Source organism: Microchirus variegatus, assembly GCF_963457635.1.
Source record: "Microchirus variegatus genome assembly, chromosome: 5".
Lineage (NCBI taxonomy): Eukaryota > Metazoa > Chordata > Actinopteri > Pleuronectiformes > Soleidae > Microchirus > Microchirus variegatus.
Window position 1 is genome coordinate 25,757,102 of NC_139806.1, and position 14,352 is coordinate 25,771,453.

Here is a 14,352-nt window from a genome sequence, read left to right on the forward strand (position 1 = left end):
CTTTCAGTCGGTGTGGCGCACGGTGCCTTGGAGCTGCAGAGCGCACACACACACACGCACATTTTCACACACACCGGGTCTGAGTGACTGGATGCTGAGCGAAGGAAGGAGAGCAGAGGAACCGTTAGGATCAGAGCGAGACAGTGGGAACACTGCGGAGCTGCAGGCTGTGATCCAGGCGCGCTCACCTGACCAAGACGCACCAGTACACCGGTCTGCCGGATTTGGAAAAGCTGTGGAACTGTCATTTTTTTTGTGGTGGATTTTATGTGAAGAAAAAGAAAGGAAGCGCTCCATTCACGATTTTGCCCTGGTGGATTTGTCTGTGCCTGAAGAAGGGAATTGGAAAACCGTTTGCATACTAATCAGGTTCCAGAGCGAGGGGGATATCGAGAGCGCACATCCAGAGCAGCAGCGGAGCGGCGCAGTCCGATGAATGTAAGTGACAGCTCCTTTTATTCTCACACCCTTCTGTAAATGTGAAACACACTGTAGGGTAATAAAATGTGCTGGAGCAGTGGCTCTCTCTCTTCCTGAGGTGGAGGCTTGGTTGCTGCTGCATCTGCACCTTGCAGGAGCTGCTGCAGCTGCAGCTGCAGGGTCAGGGCTGGCTGGGATGGACCAGATGGACTGCAATTGTATCGGTGAAAGAAATGGTGATGCAGCATAGCCTCATATTGATTATTGATTACCATTCACAGCCCAGCCAGCTAAGCAGGGGGGGGGAAGAGCAAAAAGAAAAAGAGTGTTTCTCCATTTAAATGATATGCTGAACATGAAAGGGATATCAGTGTAATAAGCCAGTACAGGGGTTTATTATTTCTTATGGAACTATTTAATAACAGCAAGTCAGTGATTTCTTCCCCAGAGCTGGCAACTTAGAGTGAATACACTTTGTTTTGGAGAGAGGTCAGAACCACTTAATGGGAAACACCATGAAGTGCACAGTGTGGGCCAGAACTTTTTTATTTAACCGTTTCCTGGAGGAAACCAAGTGATGTGATAGTGCAAGGAACCGCCAGTGGTGAGAGTCTGAAGTGCTGCTGGTAACCTTTAAGCAAAGCACTTGGTTTAGGTTTCCTGTTTGGCTTTGGTACCGCAACCTTGAGCATCTTCCAATATGTTATGATACATCTTGTTACGCGTTTAACCGTATATCACATGTTTGCTGGTGAATCGACCACCAAGATATCTTAAAAACATGATGCTCAAGCTGTGTAAGCAACATTCTGCAACCGTGAAGAAGAAGAAATGACTCATTTATTTACATTTTACAGTGCTTAGAGTAGCGTTTGTGTGACATGAAGACTTTTCAGATTGTATCAGATGTTATATTTTTCCCCCTCAATGTGTAATCCAGTGATTTTGACCAGACTGATACTGATACTGAGTGTTGTTTCGCTTCATCCGCTATAAAGAAAAGTAATGCAGAGAGACTCAGTGGAAAGACCTTATAATAAGTGGAGTTAAAAGTATAACAGACAAAGATGATTTAAGGTCATTTTTTACCGTCCAGCAAATAGATTCTGACATAATCATGACATTTTTTTCCCAACACAAGGTGTATTTATAGCGGCCAGAGCTGTCTTTATATGTTTACATGGCCAAAATCGAAAACCCAGAGGCATTTTTAAGAACCTCACCACAATGGTCATATCTGGTGTCCGCTGGCGATTCTCAGCTCCTGTTTTTCTTTTCTTTTCTGCTCTGAGGAGGGATACAGAGCTTTGTGTTATTACACGATCCACTTACATGGTCTTGTGTGTGCTGGCCTCAGCCTTTGGTCTGCATACGACCAGAGCAGTAAGAGAGTTTGGTTTCTGGTCGAGTGACGAAGCGTGCAGCGAGACGTTTTCTAACAGGAACCATATGCGTGTCTTCTTGCCACCGAGTCGAGCTCATATTTGTACAAACATCTCACAGTTATTTACTCACTCACATCAGCTGTTTATAGGTACACGGTCTTCCTCACAGGAACACACTGAAACAAAACAAAGCAATGAAGACCTTTAGATTCAGATACAGTCAGTTCTTTGTGTAATTCATGAATCCACAATGCAGTTTTATTCATGCGGATTAAATGTGTAATGGAAATGAATTGAGCTCAGACTTGAGCTTAATCTGATGCTGTGGTGACTTGGTTGGAGGGCAGCAGCTGATGTGTTCATCTTGACCTCTTGACCTCTTGACCTCCCATTGAAGGGTGTCCTTATTCATCTTCATTTAACTGCCAATGAAGGTTGCGGTGATGAATGTTGGTGCTTTGTCATTTCTGCCCATATTTAACACTGTGGGTGACTGGAGCGTCAGAGCGGAGAGCGCTAGAGTATCAAGGTGCAATGTCAAGGGTTTTTGTCGAGCTTATCAACAAAGTAAACAGTGCACTGATTGCCCTGCACTTAATGTGGATCTGTGCAGATGGATATGATGCCGACTCTGCCAGATTGATGTGCTCTGAAGACGTGCACTTCAACAGCATCTGCTGAATGACTTTATATAGCAGTTTGTGTGGGCAGGTGACTGAGTGGTATCCATTATGTTTATTTTGGGCAGGGCAGCACAAAGAGATTATTATTTTCCATCAGTATTGATGATGTAATTATTTTGAAGAATTATTGATTGGTTTTATCCTACATTTGTTGCTTCAACAGAAATCTGGCCCTTCAAGTGGTAACTGTTTGTGCGATCATCCTTCCATGAAGCCTCCAGAATCCTGACTCATGGTCATATTGAGGCTCCCATTGGACAATACCAGCTGTCAATGACACTGGTGTCCACTCAGTTTAATGTTGTTACTCTTAGGGCGCTTTGTTTCCTCGGATAGGATCGTATCCTGCATTTGGGCAGGTGTGAAAGCTCATCCAAACTCTGTTGCAGACCCAACAAGCGAACTCGGGTCTGCTTGAAAACATGGGTTGGCTTTCAAGTGAACCCTGGTGCGGTTCGTTTACATTGGGAAACGCAAACGGACTATCCAGCGAACCAAAGAGAGGAAGTGAGGATAGCTCGCTGTCACTCCATTGTTTGTTTTGGTGCTGAACAAGCAGCCTGAAGGGGATTGATTTCCGTTTTTCAATCCTGGTCAATCAATGAGCTGGATTTCCTTCTTTCTCATGTTTTTTTTCTTCCTGTTCAGTGCTCGTTTTGGGCAATATAGCCCCGAAAAGACACACTGTTGTAACAGCGTAATGGACTATCCTGGTGTGAATGCTCCAAAATTGGTACGACCAAAACACAGGAACACATGATCGTAATCACACGACAGTATTGTTATTTAGTCAACTGTCGTGTCGCATCTGGCGTCGTCACTGCCATGACTTCATCACATTTGTGTTTTTGCTTTTTTTCTCAAGATGAAATCGAATCCAGCAGTTCAAAGTCTTTGGGGACTTGTTCTGTTTATTCTAATGGTATTACAATAGGGAATGTTGAGGCTCTATTTCTCCGCAAATCCCAAGCAATCTGGAGAGTTTACTTTAAACTCCTTAGATATACAGTGTAATCAAACTGTGCATTTGCCACCCACATTGACGCTGGGGTCCTGCTTGTGCTGTATACACTGTTGTCCTCCTTGTGGCGCCCACGGAACCCACATAAGGAGAACAATTTGTCGTTTCCACTCAAGTTTTATTGCGTGCATGATTTTATTCTGTTACTGCTTCTTGGTCGAGTCAGATGTCTGACTCTGAATTGTTAATTTTGTACACAAAGGCGCTACAAGTACAATAGAGTCAAGGCTTTTGTGCAGTTCATCGACTCATCACAGAGCTCTGCTGCCAACAGAAAGCATCTTCCCACCCAAATGTTGCAGCTCAAACAAAAACCTGTCTAATTGTATCCCAGAACTGTTTTTTCCTCTGTTATTTTTACACATGGGGAAACATGATCTGAGTACAAATATCGGAAAAGTGACTCAGCAACTCCCCTCGTTACTTTGCATGCGAGCACACACACAACACTCCTCAACACGTGCAGCCTTACCTGACTCAATTATAGCCCTGATTGTGTCCTGTATGCCAACCCCATAACACCCAAGTGCCACATCTGCACAATAAAAACATGTTGAACGAAGTAACATTTGTCCTAACAATGCAGAAACACGCTCACCGCATTTTCGAATGGTAAGCAGATCGACAGCCAACTAAGAACCTAAGGTAACATAAATACGATTGTTTTTCTCTTTTCTGGCTCCACGATGAGCCAGTGGAAATATTTACCCGAGCCCCGTCCTTCACTCACTGCACTGGGACCCGTGTTGGTGTTTGTATTTACCCCTCGGACCACCATCCGAGACATAACACAAACTAAATACTCAATATTGAGGGGGATTAAATTGATTTCAGTTTATAAGCCTGCATGTAAACTCTACCCGGTGCTGTGGTGAATGGATGCGTGAGGGAATAGCTTGAGTTTCCTGGAAAGCTCCTTTGTGTTTTCATCATTCACCCAGAGGAAGGCCAGACAGTTATTAATAGCATTGGTAGTAGAGACAGAATAAAAACAAGATTCCCATTGATAAGGAATCCCCTCCGTTGATTGCTTCCCATTTCATTAGCTCCGGCGTGAGCGCCTCTTGGTTGCCATGGCAGCGACAGTCACCATGTCTGCCATCCTGCTGCGATTATCATCGTGAAATTTAATTACGGCAGTGTAAAATCTGAGCTGTGTGTGTGTGCTGTCGTGTGGGAAAGTGGCATCTGAAACCTCTCTGGCTTTCAAACGCAGCTGTCTCAGGTTGGTTCTACATGCGTAGCAGAGCTTCAAGCGTATCAGTAAAAATGCCTGGCGTTGTTTCAGTGTGCATCATAAATTCAACAAAGATAAAACCATTAGGTTCTAATTTTGCTGTTTTATTTTCTTCGCTGACCACCCGCAATAAAATAGTTTCTAAGCAGCTCCAATCCTCGCTTGCTTTTTTTCCTCCATCCTTGCTGAAACCACAAGAGGAGATAGTGTTTGAATTATGAAGTACGAGTCCATACTTTTTCGATGTGTGGTCAGAGAAATGTGTTTATGTTGGAGTGGATTTTATCAAACCCTCATTCATAATCGTTTGCGGTTATACCTCATATTTTAGCTCCAGCTGAAGCCTCTTTTTTGGACAGTGTTCTATACTTTCCCCTCCCTGGGCTGTACAGATCTTACCTTCCTACGTGCCTTATGAAGAGCCATCTATCTGCTGATCTGGAGAAGATATTATTGACTGATGGACTCACTCAAACCAAGGTGAAGATTCTCGTTGGTCAAATTCCATTTTTGTTTGTTCTGAAGCCCAGTTCTGTAGTAGCTGGCTTTGATGTTGATCACGGTCCTGATTCTGGCATTGATGGAATTATGTGAGTTTAAAGATCAGGTCAGATGAATGGGGAAGACAACCGTAAGAGTAGACAGTAGGTTCTATATGCAAGGCTATGTACTGGAAGACAGCTTGGATCCGTTTTACTACCCTTTCAAAAACACCAAATTCGTAATGGCCTGACTTACTAGAGTGCAATCTTAAAAATTTGACAGCAAGCGTTGATCCAAACAGAACAGTGCAGCCAGACCGTTAGCTGGCTCATGATTAAGATCTGGGATGATGATGACTGAAAAAACGGGTTGTTATATTCCTGGCGGAAGCTGCAGATGGAAGTCCGCTGAAGCCTGGTGTTGTCTTGAGTTTCTGCTGCTGCTGCTTCGCCGTGGGTTGGACCTGTGACACTGGCTCCCGGGTGCCAAAGTGTGGCTAAATCGTTGGACCTCTGGGTTTCTCGTTATCGTGGTAGATGGATGGAAGAAACGTGTCCGTTTCTCAGTGTGCACATAAGCAGATGGAAGATATACCTGTGTATTTGATAGATACATTTCAGCAGGGGGTGCAACTAATGACAGTGATATTTTCATTTGAAAGTACGTCGAATTTATCTGAAATGCAACCTCAAACTTTGTTAAGAGATCGGTAAAAGGTTGTTTCTATCCTTGCAGTGCCACGTATGTGTGATGTTTTAATTTCACGCGGAAAGAGACACATATTTAAATGTGAAAAAGAGTAAAGATGAATGAACTGCGGTAACTGCTGCCCATCTGCTTCGCTTGATGGATGAGACGCGTCTAAGCGCCGGCTCAAGGCGAGCATGCAGGCAGAGGAGGTAAAAGGAGGAGAGCGCCTGTCTGCGCAGTGTCACATGTGTTTTTAATGAAGTGAGCGAGATGATCCGAGCTTCTGGTAACTTCAAACACTCGCGCAGAGCTCAGAGCCGCATGTCGGGCATCACGGCTCAGGTAGAGCAACGTGTTACGCACTTTAAAGTCGGAGGACAAAAAGGGGGGAAAGATAATTTAAAGACTGACAAAGTTGACCTTTACTCGATGTTTTCCATTGACGCTGATGTCAGGAAATCGTATCACTCCTGAGCAGTTTAGCAGCGACTTCTCTTTTCTCTGACCTCAGAAACTCTCATCACGTCCCACGTTTTATCTCTGGATCTTTATTAGCCAATGAGTATTGACGTTTGTAGGATGAATTAAAACAAAGACAGACGGACTTAATTCACGGGGCTTACCCCGAGAAATATAATGGCGTAACATGATACGAAGGCATTCTCTTGTAGAGCAGCTGTTGGCGCGCCACTAACATGAGAGTTGATGGAGAATTTAATAACTAATAAGCCGAGTCACTCTCCTGATGACTAATTACAGATTTTGACTGAAATAACTATTTCTTTGTCTCTTAAAGCTGTATAGTTTCTCTTTGTAAGATGTTATCTTTGATTAATATTTCTGGGTTCTGTAACAATAACACAACCTGGTATGACTTTGGGCCTGGTTTGCTGTTAATCCGTGCTGCAGATTATTTCACAAATGTGTCTGCACATGTGTGTGTGTTTAAGTTACAAGATGGATCTATGGTTTCTCTTGCTCTGACCCTGTTTAGGCTATTAACAGAATGTTTTCTTTTACGTTGAACTCTGAGAAAAGAGTCACTTCCCGCTAACTAATTTGAAAGTTTTGGTTTTAATGTGACAGGGTTAAGGTTGGGGTAAAGGTTGAGGTGAGGCATTTAAAGTTAGAATATCCCTCCAGGGAGTTAATGTAAATCAATATGTTGTCCTTACAAGTGTAAGTACTGGGAAACCATGCCCAGAATTCAAGCAAGTCATTTTGCAAAATATTGAGATCGTAATTGTTAATTGAGTTACAATTCTATAATTGTGCTGTAATCAAGTGGCTGTTAGTTTTTGGATTTCCTGCACTTCCAAATATAGTAAAACTCTCCAATAAATGACCATGTTTGTACATTTTAACTGACAGTTTTCTCTCCCAGATAATGTTCCAGTTTACATTAAAGATAATTTAATGTTTGTTCACAGATAAAACTCAAAATCACTAGAGAATTAATAGATATGTAATTTAATTACACTGAGCCACAATAAGGATATTTATCATAGTGTAACCAGTGAGGTAATAATGTTTGACATAGCGGCTTGGACATGGTTCAGCTCGTCAACTTGCCCTTGTGGGACATTAAACATGCTCTGATGGGGAGGGGCGATGAGTGATGGTAGATGGCAGCTGCTTCTTCACCTTCAGGGACACACTTCCCAACACACCATCCTGTTTTTTTATTATGCCGACCTTATGTTTTTTCTTTAGTTTCATTACCTCTTCATTTCCCCCCTCATTTTCTTGCTCTCTGTGGTTTTTCCTCTTCCAAACAAATGTTCCCCCACAAAAATCACTGTTATTATCAGAAAAACAAAACTATCCGCTCACTCTCTCCGCGGCCTTGAAGGTTAAGAGGAGAGTGGATCTGCTCCGGCTGTGTTTTCACTTGCTCTCTGTGGTTTAGGGGGGGTCCTTTTTATTTATGTGTGCACTCAGACTAAGTTTAACTTTGTCATGTTTCTGTATCTTGTCACGGTGTCTGTGTTTTCTTTTAACGGAAACCTTATTCACGATGAAACTTTTCATCCCTCACTTGTATTCACTTCTCAGTTCTCTTTGTCCTTGTGGCCTGTTGGGGAGTAAAATCTGGGACGTTCTGTCATATGTACGGTGGCCCTGAGGTGCAAAACACAAACGCAAATCACAAAACATAACACAAATTAAAAAACACAAACGCAAATCACAAAACACAAAAACATTAACTCACAATGCAAATACAAAAGCAGAAAACACGAAAACATTAACTCACAACGCAAATACAAAAGCCACAACACAAATGTGAGTTAATGTTTTCGTGTTTCCTGCTTTTGTGTTTGTGTTGTGTGATTTGTGTTTCCGTTTTGAGTTAATGTTTTTTTGTTTTTGATTTGCGTTTGTGTTTGTGTTTTTTGATTTGCGTTTGTGTTTGTGTTTTTGATTTGTGTTGTGTTTTGTGATTTGCGTTTGTGTTTTGCACCTCAGGGCCACCGTACATATGGGACCCGGTGCAGTTTGTAAGCAAGAGCGATTGTTTTCCAGCTTGACAGCCACTGTTTGAGTCATCACATCCGCTTTGACATGTCATGCTGATGCAGCAGTGACGTTGTTTTTTATCCTTCATGGATCTCAGTAAGGAAAATATCGGTGAGATGAGCTGAATATACATGGTCCAAGATACGAATGATATCATGACAGAGCAATTCTGCAATAATATACACTGCAGGACAATCATATCGAGGAATATGGCTAACTTTCACCGTTAAAAACATAATTCTTGGCCATTTATTTTCCATTAAATAGCCACTGTGAAAGAATTAGTGCCATCTAATGGTGAGACTATAACAAACAAACAATCAGACAGAATGCTGTTCGACTTTGTTTTCCATGTCAGCTTCCGCTTCAAAATTTGGAACACATGCTCCGGCTGGTTTGTCCATTCAGGCTGCTGTAGAAACACGATGGCGGCCTCCATAAAAGAAGGCCCTCGCACATACACAGTACATTTAAAAGGCTTATTCTAAGGCTATAAAAACCACACATTCTTTATTTTAAGACACATACAAAGATACTTATGGTTAGCATAATTTCTGCCAATAAACTCCCCTAAATGCACACACTGGACCTTTAATGTCACCCCGGTTCTTGTAATAAGTGCCACTAGGAATTATGATAGTGAGTCATATTGGCAGGAGAATTGGCCAGACTGCTGTATTACTAAAATTAAAATCTGTATTTGGTGCCAGCGCATTAATAATCAAGTCTCACAAGTCAGAACAATGAAATATAGCTGTATTGATATTTTAACCCACGCATTATACAGAAAAATGAGTCAAATAGAGTCCGTAGCTGGGATGAATCAACCTCACGATGAGTTTCCTTACACGCTAATTTTATTGAAAAACGTCTGATGCCAGAAACGGGGACACAGGACTGGTCTTTTTATGACTGAGGATAAAACAAAAGTTAAACAACAAGTCAGCACTTTAACCTCATTTTCACTGCACCGTTTCACATCCAAATGAGCAAGTGGAGCCAAACCATGAACAAAAAAAAATCTCAAATACCTTTGAGTGGGAACAAAAGTCTTCACATGCAACCAGCACTAACTCTAACTTGATCAGAGAAAAAGGCGAGTGACTTTGATTTTCTTCTTCTCTGTTTTGCCTGGCATGCAGACCAGAGCAAATACTCTAATATTAAAAAAAATAAAGGTGCTCATGATCCTCAGATTATTGGTCTTGGTGGACATCTTGGCAGGGAAGCTCACTCTACTGGGAACTCTCAGCGATTATGTGGTTCATCATCCTCTGTAGCCTCACTGATGTCACTGACATGGACGTTTATGAAGGAAATGTGTAATAAAAGAAGACTGCTCAGTGTCATTACAGCGACAGAATTAGAAACAAAAGCCTTTGGAGTTAAAGTTAACGGGGAAAATATTACAGCTTTGTTCCTATTTGCTCAAGTGCTCCAGTTCTGAATTGGAAAAAAAAGAAGAATCTGGTTTGTATAGTATGGGATGTTTTCATTGTCACTGTGTGTCAGAACAACCTTTTCAACGACTGCAAAGTGCGGCTGAGCGTCATGATGAATTCAAACTTACTTACTTAAAGTCTCCACAGTCCACATAGGTTGGGTTTCACCGGTCGTGAGAGGCTTTTACGGCCGCAGGATTCCTGTGGGCGACACAGTCGTGAACTCTCCCTGTATGTAGCAGTATAAATATTGATTGTGCTTCGGTGCAGCATGTGCATGTATATTTCAGCGTGCGTCTAAGTGTCCAGACAGTGGTCGTTTGGCTGTCTGCGGGGCTGCTGCTGTGATATGTTAGAACCAGGGTGGGGATCCTTTTTCCTATCAAGGGCCATTTCACTTTTTATAACACCCTCCGAGGGTCACACTAAATTATCGAACACATATATCACACTAAGCAAGGCTGGAAGTGTTTCCTCTTTGGCGAGGTGTCTGGTGTCAGATGGTATTGATGATGCCAGTTGCAGCTGGTTTTCCAGGTGTTGGGTCAGTTTGTGTGTACTGAAGGTAAGAGGCAACTCAATGTACTACAATGAGTAGTTTATGGAAGGTAAAGTGACACTTTTGTAGAATTTTACTTTGTCTGGGTCAATGGTAACAATGCACGAGGTATTAAAACTAGTATTAAGCCAATACTAGTTTTTAGTGTCTGATACTGATGCTGATATCACAGCCTTTAAAAGGTGATAACACATTTGGATACAGAATCAGAGAAGAGAATCATTCATGAGATTGAGGGTTTTTGGACACTACTAGTGATGGGTCGTGATTATCGAATAATCGATTTGTCGTAGCATGCGCGATTATTACCTTATTACCTAAAGGCATTAGATCGGATGGGGAGGGTCCGTCTGCAGGATGCAAGGCGGATCTCAGAGGCGGAGCTTAGAGAGTATATACTTGTAATAATTTGAGCTGAGATATTACAGCTTATGCGGGCGCTCAGGGCGATTATTCAACTAATTAGATACGACTTTCGAACAGTCTCTAGATCTCTAGATACTATTCCGTTCTACGTTCCAGTGCTGTATTGTCACATCCCTACAATGCACTTCTTGACAAATCCTCTCCATCTCAGTTTATTCCAGCTCGTTGGGCACCGAAACTCTTCTGAACTTTACCCAAGTGCAGTTTTCCTTGGAACTCATCGCAAATTTGGCAGAGACACTTGCCTTCAACTTGCTCATTTTCTCTTGGAAAACCGCAACTCTGCATCTATTTTCTTTTCCTGACAGTTGCAATAATGCTTGTCAACAGCGACCTGTAATGGCTACATGCGTCTCGTGTTTGTGACCAGCTAAACGAGACCACCCTGAAGGATATGTTAGTCTTTTTTATCTTACCAGTTTGTTGTATTATTTTATGATATATATTTTTGTGTTGCTTCTTTTAGTTCTGTGTTACCATGTGGGTTGGATTTAACTGTCCCTATACAACTTGGGGCCGGACATCCCTCCACCGCAGCTTTAGAAACACTCAGTCTGGCTTGATTTTGCTTTAATTTGATCAGTTATTGAAATAAATTGAAAGTGATATCCACTTATAGGGTAGACTCTTAAATAGATGAAAAAGTAAATGATGAGCTGAGGAAGCAGATGTTTATGTACATAGAAGGAGACTCAAATATACACTCACAACACACACACACTAGTGACAGCTGGGGCAAGAAGTGGGACGTCTATATCCAGGGATCCGGGGGAAGGCAACTCAAGGGGAGACGGGGTCAGAGTTGTCGTCCCCCTAAACACACATAACCCAAACGACATGAAAACTGAGATGCGAAGCATTCCTGCATCCTCTAAGCCTCGCCAGACACCAGCCCTCCCTCCTGCTTCTCACAAAGCCTTTTCGGTACCACAGTCGTCTGCTGAAGCCTTCACCACAGCCTAATCTAACCTTTCATCCGCATGTCATTTAAAGATGTGGTGTTTCTTAGCATCGAATATAGCACATGCGTGACATGGATTGGAAAAAAAAATGTTGCCGTTGGGGTCTTGAGTATGCAAATGTCAGGTTGCCTTGCCCCTTTTATTCCTCACTACTCTCGCCTCAGTCTAACTTTACTGTCGATCCCCCGGCGTGACACAGAAGCAGTTGCAGAGCTGAATGAGTGGCTGCCAACCATTTACAGTCAACGCCAGACCTCTCAACCACTAGTCAAACGCAACCGTCGGCTGTTCCATCAAAACATTAGAAACACAGTTGAGATAGAGGCGCTATGGAGCGGCCATTTATTACTTGGAACTTCATGACTTTGGGTCCTGTTTAGCTTGGCCACGGGTAGCTGCGGCATGCCCAACTCCAATCTGCTAAATCCATTAGAGGGGACGGACTGAGGGAAGGTGGAAGGAGGAGGAGGAGGGGGAGGACATGGGAGGGCGAGGGAGATAGAGAGGCCCGTTAAGAATTGGCACCACATGAGGAAAACCTATTCCTCACAACTGAGATACGACATCTTCGTACGCACACACACACACTTTACCACTTTAAATGGTCACATCCTATAGAAAACACTATGGTTTCCTAACAGTACTTAAGAAGGGAGGCCCATGTATTTGAGGCTTTGAGGCTTATGCACTAGAAGAGGCAGATTATGGGGGTGCACTGCCAGATATAATGTGGCTGAGACTGCGTGGAGCCCACTGGGTCTGTCCTGCCTGTCAATGTGGTCGCACAGAGATGATGTCACTTTTTCACTGCACATGTGTTGCGCAGACGGCAACCGGCACAACAAAACCATGTAACCAGACAGGTTGAAAGTCAGTGTTTATGCTGTATTTTAGTTATGTGTTATGAATTACACACTTTCTTAATCCACTTAAACTAGCAGAAACATAATTTATCTCATGAGGCCGTCTTTTACCTCGGTGACCATCTGTTAAAGCAGGTATCTCTTTCAACATGAGCGATATTTTAGCTCTCGCTCCCTCCATTCCCTGTCAGATTATGTTTTCCAGGACAAACACAAGTGCGTTACAGCACACGTCAAAAAGGGAGATGATGTCATGGGCCGACTGCTCTCTGACAGTGACAAACTGCAGCTCTGAGGTTTGTTCATCAATATAACCTTCCACTGACGCGAAAGAAGAAATGAAAAAACACCCTGGAACACACCCTTTCTGACTTTACGTTCGATCATAAGGTTCACCTTCACAGCTCAGTCGTCCCTAAAGACAAATTAAATGTAACCTTTTCTGTCGTGTCCCATATCCACTCTTTCCATTTCTCTGCTCGATTGTTCTTTTTCCTCCCTCTCATTGTCAAAGTGTGTCACACAAGGCTTGAGCTCTGACTCTGATTTTCCCTTTTCAGCAATAGGCCTTCTCATCATCATCATCATCATCATCATCATCATCACACCCCTAATTATCTCCACCTCTCCTCTCATCCTAACATTTAAGCCACTCTCTCTTTCTGAAAATAGCCCGACAGACAAACACTCACCAACAACAAAAGAAGGGTGTGCACGCAGCCTGTGCTTAGTCGTAGCTCAGCTTTCCTCTTTTGTGTAGGAGTGAAGCAACTGTCCAGAGCAGCCGTCTGGACCAGATGTAGAGGTCAGTGACTGCAGCACAGGGCCCAGTATACACGTCCCTCTCCCTGTCCCTGTGGAGCTATAGACTTTATTAATCCCTCCTCCTCGGAGGCCTCAGAAACTTCTGCAGGAGGCCAGGGTCGTTAGAAAAAAACCTGTTGGGTTTAATGACTGTGGAAGGATTCTTTAGATGTAAAACAGTACTTTCATTATTGTATAGGGATGGCTTGACACCATCGACTGAATGTAGAAATGGACTTAGTCTTCCAGTTGTAAAACAAGCTCCCTTTAAAGTCTTTGACCAGCACAGTCATCTGTTGGATGATCGCTTACAATCGTATTGGGGTGCACAACTCACAAAAAGTTAGGGATATTGGACAAGACTATCCCTCTGAAAAGTTCATGCTACAGTGATATTCTACCATGAAAGCAGGGTATTTAAGTAGAAGGATGAAATGGTTATTTCTTTATCTCAAAGAAGATATTAATATATTTTCCTTTAAATGGGAACATCATTTGCAAAATTGGCATCATGATCTATTAAAGGAGGCCTGAAACCAGCAATTGAGACCATTCACTCCTTGGCAAATTTTTCCCATAGACTTCCTTTCAAAAGTTTGCAACCAGAGAAGGCTAACTTTGAAGAATTGTCAAGTGAACAATTGTTTTCTATTATAGACGGTTTTGATCTTGTATAGGGGATACTAGTATTGCCATCTGTCTGCAAGAAAAGGGCGAGTCGATATATGATCTTTTTGCTCGTGTGAGTGTGAATGCTGCATGTACATATGTGCATATCCTGCAGCTGGCAGAGGTGGCTGACATTCCGTGGGTTAACTGTCCACATTATACATGCAGCATGGGAGTAATTGTCTGGGTGA

The 14,352-nt window shown here is 42.7% G+C and overlaps 1 protein-coding gene across 1 annotated transcript in view; it reads left to right on the forward strand.

Moving 5' to 3' along the window:
* Nucleotides 1–316: 316 nt before the first annotated feature.
* Nucleotides 317–14,352, forward strand: part of dchs1b (dachsous cadherin-related 1b) — a gene marked incomplete at its 3' end in the record, with an annotated part of 85,763 nt that continues 71,727 nt past the window's right edge. The window contains exon 1 of the mRNA XM_083890074.1: nucleotides 317–438. The remainder of the gene's footprint in view (nucleotides 439–14,352) is intronic.